The sequence below is a fragment of the Sarcophilus harrisii genome, chromosome 5 (genome assembly GCF_902635505.1).
Source record: "Sarcophilus harrisii chromosome 5, mSarHar1.11, whole genome shotgun sequence".
In the NCBI taxonomy this organism is placed as follows: Eukaryota; Metazoa; Chordata; class Mammalia; order Dasyuromorphia; family Dasyuridae; genus Sarcophilus; species Sarcophilus harrisii.
In genome coordinates, this window is record NC_045430.1 from 202,772,794 (window position 1) to 202,780,677 (window position 7,884).

Consider the following 7,884-nt stretch of genomic DNA (forward strand, 5'->3'; position numbering starts at 1 on the left):
CTGTCTCCAGATCCAATATTCTATTAAAGAACATTCTGCCCAGGTGCCTCAAAATTTATTAAGGATACTGGCATGACCTTGTAGGCATAGCAACTTGGACTTTTGGAGAGAAGGGTGAGAAAGGAGTTTTCACAGGTCCTTATTACAGCAAAAACCAGTCCTAGGATTGGGTAAAAGTTTCTTTTTGGTTGACCACGCTTCCCTGGTCAAAAATCTCCCTTATCTAAATTCTTAAAATCTTATTAGAAAATCTTATCTTTTTACCTTATCCTTTACCTTTTACAATACTTCTGAGTGGCTATTGATATTTTATCAACTTGCTTTTTTTTTTTTTTTTTTTTTTTTTTACAACCCAAGGACCTGGGGCAGAATAAAAGAGAATACTGAGTGCCTGAGAGATAGAGGAAACTGAACACTAGTGAAGACCCATGTTTGCCATCTTAATTTTAATCTTAAATACTTAGCAGCTATGTGATCCTGGTCAGTCCCTTAACTCCTCTTGGCTTTAGTTCCTCATTTATAAAATAAGGGTGTTGGAGTTGACTACTAAGGTCCCTTCCGGTTTTACATCTGTTACTGCTATCCTGTGCAATGGCATTAATGCAGGGTGGTTGATTTTGGTCCTACTATCCAGGGTTAAGATGATTACATCTCTTCTCTTCAAGGTTCTTAGTCATTCTGAGGATATTGAGGGTACCTCTTTTCTTTGTCATTGGCTTGAACACCCACAGACTGTTATCCCTTTTTAAAGGGCCAGGATTTAGCACCTCACTTCCATCTAAACATTTAACATCAACTGACTTTTACACTCCTTTCCCCCAATACTCTGAGGACAGCCACCTTGGCTTATAGGAAAATTAGGCTCAACATTTAGCTCAATTTCTCCATCACATTGGTTATACTCAGTTAAGGTCCAAAGGCAGCATTGTTGCTGCTTCTGCTGGACTGGAGTCCCATACCCATGTTCCTTAGGGCATCAGTGCTGGGAGAGCTGTAACACCTGGTTTTATATTTCTGGTCTCATGGATGGATCCCCTTGGCTCACGCTCCCAGCCCAGATTGGAGAGTCTACTGCCTGTATCAGATTCCATACCATTTGTAACTGGAATATAAAAAGAACATATGAAAAAGCCAAGGACCCATGACACTTTCCTGTAAGCTGTATGGTTCCACAGGGGAAGAATCTGTAGCCTTTCCCTTTATAGCATGGTTCTCTCACCAGAAGCTGTTGGCAAAGGAAGCACTACCGTTTTTTAGACTCGAAGACAAAAATGACACTGTCAATGCTGACTCAGTCCCTCTGAAGACACAGATTTCTAGCTCCATAGTCAATGGGAAAAGAATCCTCTCAACTACATGATGGATGAACTGGAACACATTACAGAATGTGCACGGATGTTTTGATCTTTGTGATTCTACTGGAACCATCTCTCCTAGCATCCCAAATAAATGGCACTACGTTAGCAAAGTGATGGAATCTGTGCAGGTGCTAGATCTTCCCCCCCTCTAAAGGACACTTAATTAGGGGTGAAATGGTCCGTGGCTTGCTCTGGGAACTTCCTGGCAAAGCACTCCTCCCTGCCACTGCAAATTTTATGGCTGAAAGTCCCTCACTGACATTTTGGAGATGGGACAAACTCCTTTGAGAATAAGTTCCCTGGGAGGAAGCTCAGAAAGGGGCAAGGGAAGTTACAACCCGACTGGCCAAAAGAAGCCCCTGTTGGAATGAAACCTTCCAATCTATTTTGACATAAAGCCAATGAAGCCGCTGTAGAAACTGCTGACGCATCATATTTGGTGAGGACGACCTCCTGTGGTGATGATTCACGTCAGACCGTATATTTTCCCTCTGCTCTTATCACTGACAAGATTAAGTGCCCTCTTGACATACAGAATTTTCCAATGAAGATTTCATTGTCTCTCTCCCATGTAAGAAGTGAACTTGATATTTCTCTGTTCAACCTTTATCAATAAAAATTGTTCTGGTTGGGTTCTTCCTGTTGATTCCTAATGAAGTGGCATTTTATGAGGTGCCATTCAGTCCCAAACTTCAGGAAGAGCTGAAGATATATATGGCGTGTTAAAGTGGGTGCATTAAATGTCGAAATGTATATTAATGGCCAAGTGCATACATAATGCAAGGAAATAAATACACAGTTATCGGGGATTTAATATAGCTCATCCAGAAAAGGATATATCACCCATTAAAACATAATTACTCACTGGAAATAGAAATAGATCACCTGTTAAACTAGATTCATCAACTTGGCTCAAATACATCACCCACTGAACCAGATATAGGACCTATTGAATCTGACATATCACCTCCTCTCAGAGACACATTGCAACTGATTTAGATCTGAGTACTAATGTACTAAATCAGTTACCACCCCCTGACTGAAATACATCGCCATTCTGTGAAAAATATTGTTGGGGCAGAATATATCACCTGAAAAATGAAATATACTGTGCAGTATATTGAAGGCAAATCAGTATCACTGAAACAGGCAGAGAGAAACCCAAGTTTGTCATGTTGGCCATCCCAGCTGATTTAGAGCTTTGGGGACCAAGCAATACAGGTATACTCCTGCAGCTTTTCTGAGGGCCGGCCCCGAGGGTGCAATCAACTGTTCTAGTCAAACATACAATTGTCTGGTGGTCTGTTCAGAGCTGTCCCTGGAGTATGGGAAATTGGGAATAATGGCCCTAGGGGTTGCTTGTCTGCAGGGATGGGAAGGCAACATGCAGAGAAGGGGATGATTTCATCAGTTTAGTGCTAAAAAGAGGTGAAGCTGGTAATTATTCCACTCTTAGCTAGGGTGACATGAAAGGACTCATTTCTCTTTTCACATGGAAAGACACTTATTTAGATTCCCCTTTTGTGACTTTTTTCCTTTGAAGACTCTTCTTGATAGTAATTCCAATATGATTTTATGTGGATTAAAAATAATCTTGAGGAACAATGTGAATGGGAGGTGTCTGCATCTCCTACAGTTATCCTGATATTTTGTAGTCTTGTGGTAGACACTAGAGACATGGCAACAAAAATGCAAGCTTTCCTGCCCCCCCCCCCCCAAAGAGCTTACATTCTGCTGGAGAGACAATGCATATATGTGTAAGTATTTGCAAAACATATGTAAGATAAACAGAAGGCAATTTGGGAGTAAGGTCATGAAAAGCTGGAAGGAACAAGAAAAATTTTTCTTAGAAGTGAGATATGGGATGAATTTTGAAGTTAAGCAAAGATTTTAAGAGGCAGAAGTGAAGATGGAGGTAGATAGCCATTGCAAAAATAGGGAGAAAGAGATTGTCTGTCACATGGGAGAAACAGTAAAAAGTCAACCTGACTGAATTGCTGAATGTAAGAAAGATATAATGTATCTTTGCATTTGCAAGAATAGAGAGGTTGGTTCTAGGCTTTAAAAGCCAAACAGAATTTATATTGTGCCTAAAGGAAAAAGGGAATCATTAGAATTTGAATAGGTGACTGATATAGTCAGACTTGCATTTTAGGAAAATCACTGCAGGTTTATGAAAGATGGAAACTTGAGTGTTTAAAAAATTTTAATTGGGAGACCAATTAGGAAGCTGTTACAGTAGTTTAGGTGAGAAGTGATGATGTCTTGAACTAAGGTAGCGACTGAATGGAGAGAAGAGTTAGAGGCAGGAGATATTTAGAAGTAATAAGATGTGGCAATTGATTAGATATGTGGGGTCAGTGGGAGTGAGAAGTAAGGGATAATGCCAAATTTACCAAATGGAGTGGAAGGAAGAATAGAGGTGCTAATGATAAGAGATGGCAAAGTTTGGATGAGGTAAGGATTTTAGGAAGTGTAAGATAATGAATTTTTCTCTGTACATGTTGAGTTTCAAATGACTGGAATATCCAGTTTCAAATACTCAGTAGGTTATAATAGATGGAGACTAGTGTTGCATTTGTAGATCTGGAAATAAGCAGCAGAGGTAATAATTAAATCTATGGTAACTGATAGGAGCACTGAATGAGAGAAGAAAATAGTGCTCAAGATGGGGGATGTATAGATGAAGATATAGATATTGAGGCAAAGATGAGAATAGAACTGTGGGGTTCTCTTGTAGTTAGGGGTTGTGATATATTTGATGAATTGGAAAAAGACTGAGAGTAGTCTGACAGATAGGAAGAATGCTTTACCATATAGCTTTGCCTTATAATTAGAATCAGGTTCCCCTAATGAGTTCTTCTTACTATTTAAATACTAAATTTGAAGGATAGTGTTTAAGAATTACATTGCCATTGTAGATTTGTAGCTGGAAAGGACCTCAAAAGATATGTAATTTATTGCTCTCATATTGTGGATGAGAAAACAGATCCAGGGATGATAAGTAGTGTACCAAGAATTTACCCACTGACTTATGGGTAGTATGAGAATAGGATGGACTGAGACCCTTTGCCTTTAAATCCAATGCTCTTTTGTATTTGAGATATAGATGAGGAGCAGGATATTTTACTCTGTCATATCCCTAGAAAATACATCTGGTTCATTTGTCCACAATAAGGTTTGAAGACCATGTGTCAGACAGACTCAATGAAATGGCCATGTATTTTATTGGTTGGGATTGGATATATGTTTGTTTTCATTTTGGTTAGAAGAAAGATGAGTTGGCACTATAATCCATGGACTCTCATCAGCAGGCATCTCAATCATTATCATGTCTGTTTTATTGTGCTGCTGCGGAGTCCCTCCCCCTCCTTTCCGTCAAATCCAGGAATTTGAATAGGCATTTTGTCACACTTTGCTAATTAAATAGAATGTATCTTGCTGACAGCTTTGAATGTGCTTGGCCCCCAAAGCTTTCTCATTTATCATGCTTTTAATTTCTAGCTCTGAGTTGGCTTCCATATGTATGTCATATGAAGGAACTGTCCTGTTTGCTATGATACTACATTTGCCCGAATCTTTCTGTTCTATTCGGTACATGCTATGGCACTTTTCTGTTCCCATCAATCTATTTCTCTCCAACCACCAGTGGGATCCCATCTACTCAGGTAGGGGGAGGGTTCATTTCAGTGAAGGAATTTAATCCTTTTAACAATAATAGCAATAGCTCCATCAATTGGCCAACATGATTCAACATGTTCCAACTCCTTAAAGTTGACAAAGTGCTTTCTCCATAATAGAGCAATGTAGATGGCATAAGTGTAGCTCATTTTCAAGCAGATCTGCTCAGTGATTTGGACCTTCCTTCCAGGCATTAAGATTCCAGGTTATCTATGTCTACTCATCCTCTGTGGCTTTTGCCTAAGTTCCTCCTATTAGTTTGCCATATTTTTTTTCTTTTTTTTTAGGAGGGGGCTTCCTTATTTGCTTCTGACATTTCAAAGATATGAATAGAATATGAATCCTAACTATTTATTAGATCTCTCTCTCAATATGGGATCAATGTATTTATTTCATTTATACATTTCCCAGATGACGTTCTTTACTCCAGGTCTTTTTAAAAACTGTATACTTATTTGGTGGTGTTTCCTGTTCACATCTACCATGTACCTCTTCAATACTCTCCATGTGATTCTTACCTCAGATTCTATAATGTTCCAAGAATTAAAGACCAACACTACCAGTAGAATATTGGTATTATTAGTTGGACATTTGTTTCTAGGAGAAGTTTGTGATTATTAATGGAACCTTACAGTTTCTTGAAGACAATCCAACCCATTCCCCCCATTCTCTTAATTTTGGGTCCAACTCATTGTCCATTTGTGCAGCCTATCTCAGATACATCTGTATTTCTATCTATATCAAGATGTAATCATCCAAGGCGTTGACCACTTGAGAGGGAGAAGATTCAGTTTATAGTCTAAATTGAAGGAGAAGTCTCTATGATGGTAATGTTTTCTAGGTGTTTCTGTTTGTAAACCTCTGCATAGCCTCCTTGAAGAGATTTGTATCCACTTAAAAAAGTTTTATCTATAAAAGAAAAAAAATAAATGAAAGAAGAATGTTTATTGCTCAGATTATGGTATTTAGTTAAATGAACATTCTGTAGAGCCTAAGCATAAATCTATATTCTCTATGTATAGGGAAAGATGGAGAAAGATTAGGGATAAATATATAGATCTCAGAATCATAAGCAAAAAGATGATAACTAAACTGAAAGGAGCTGATTGGATCAGCAAGAGAGAAAAGCAAATAGGGCCAGGAAGGAGCCTTGAGCTCCTTTGAAGGAGGGTGGGAAGAAGCAATCAGGAAGATAGGGAAAGAACCATGAGAGAGCAATATCATGAAGACTTACTGAAGAAAGAGCATCTAGAAAGAGAGGGTGACCAATAGCATCAAATGCTACAGAGAATTCAAGAAGGAATTAAGACTGAGAAAAAAACCATTAAATTTGATGATTATGAGATCATTGGTAACTTTGATGAAAAAAGTCTCAGTTGAACAATTTGGCCAGAAGTCATACTTCAAAGAGTTGAGAAAAAAATATGAGGGAAAGATGTAAAAGTAAGCCTAAGTATTCTCATCTGCAAAACAGGGATAATAATATTTGTAGAACATATTTCAGAGAGCTATTAAGACTGATGATGTATATAAAAATTGTAAATCAATATCAACTATTGTGATTTTCATTATATAAACTGATTCTTTCGATGATACAAAAGAAGCAATTCGGGCTGCTTTTAAATATTGAATATCCATATTAATTTTACACTAACATTTTTCTCTGACTTATCATGGCTTAGAGATGACCTGGAAGTTCTATAGGCTGTTCTTTTGTTTCTAACCCTTGACCTCTATCCCATTACCATTGCCTCATCTCTTATCAATTCATTTTATGACCAGATTTCTACCCTTTTCTCTGGCTGTGTGAGTTGTGTTATTGTAAATAGGCTGTTCTTTGGCACTTCTCCCATGTTTGTTAGATTGTTCTTTTTCTTCAAGGTGGCAAGCCTATTCCGGGAAAGTACGTATATTTTTTAACAATTGATTTCTTGTCAGGTCTAACAAGATCAATCAAATTCCATGGCTAATAAAATTGATTAAGCACCCATAAAATTGGATGACATCTAGCCTGGCATACTCAGAAGGACAAGGAAACAAAGCCACTGTTCAAAATCTAAACTCATTCACATTAGAAGCTCATTCATACTACTTAACCATCCAGTGCTTCCTTTTCACTAATTATATTAATGTTTAGAATACATAGTGTGAAGCCACATCTTGATGTAGATATACATTTGTCTATTTCCATCAAATAGAAACAGTGAGTGATCCCAGAAATGAATTAGTAGGGAACAGGGAGAAGAGATTCTGTGAAGATAATTGATAGACCTGAAATGTTCAGGGGAAAGTATGATCAGAAGAAAGATGGGCACCATCTATTTTGTATTCGTTTAGGGATAACTTGACTGGAGTATAAGAATCATAATGTTTGAGCTAAATATATTATGGATTACCTGGTTTATTTTATTATAAGTGTAACTTATCACCTCTCAGCAATGTCATAGTTGTGAAGTGAACTGAGTTATTAGAGTAGGGGCTCAGAGCTCTAGCTGAAATAGTAGATCCCAGAAAAATGGGTCTGCATTAAGAAAGGTACTTTCCATTGTTAACAGGGTTGTCTCTCTTTCAAAATTGATTTTTTTTCTTGAAAAAAAGGGGGGGTCACCAACTAACTAACTTTTACTAAGCCTAAAATCTAGCTTAACTTTTATTTTTTCAATAGTATATATTTTTCCAAATACATATAAGACTTTGTGTTCTAAATTTTCCCCTCCTTCCTTCCCTTCCCTCCCTCTGCCCCAAGACAGCAAACAATCTGATATAGATTAAATATGTGCAATCCTTTTAAACATATTTCCATATTTGTCATATTGTACAAGAAAAATCAGACCAAAAGGGAGGT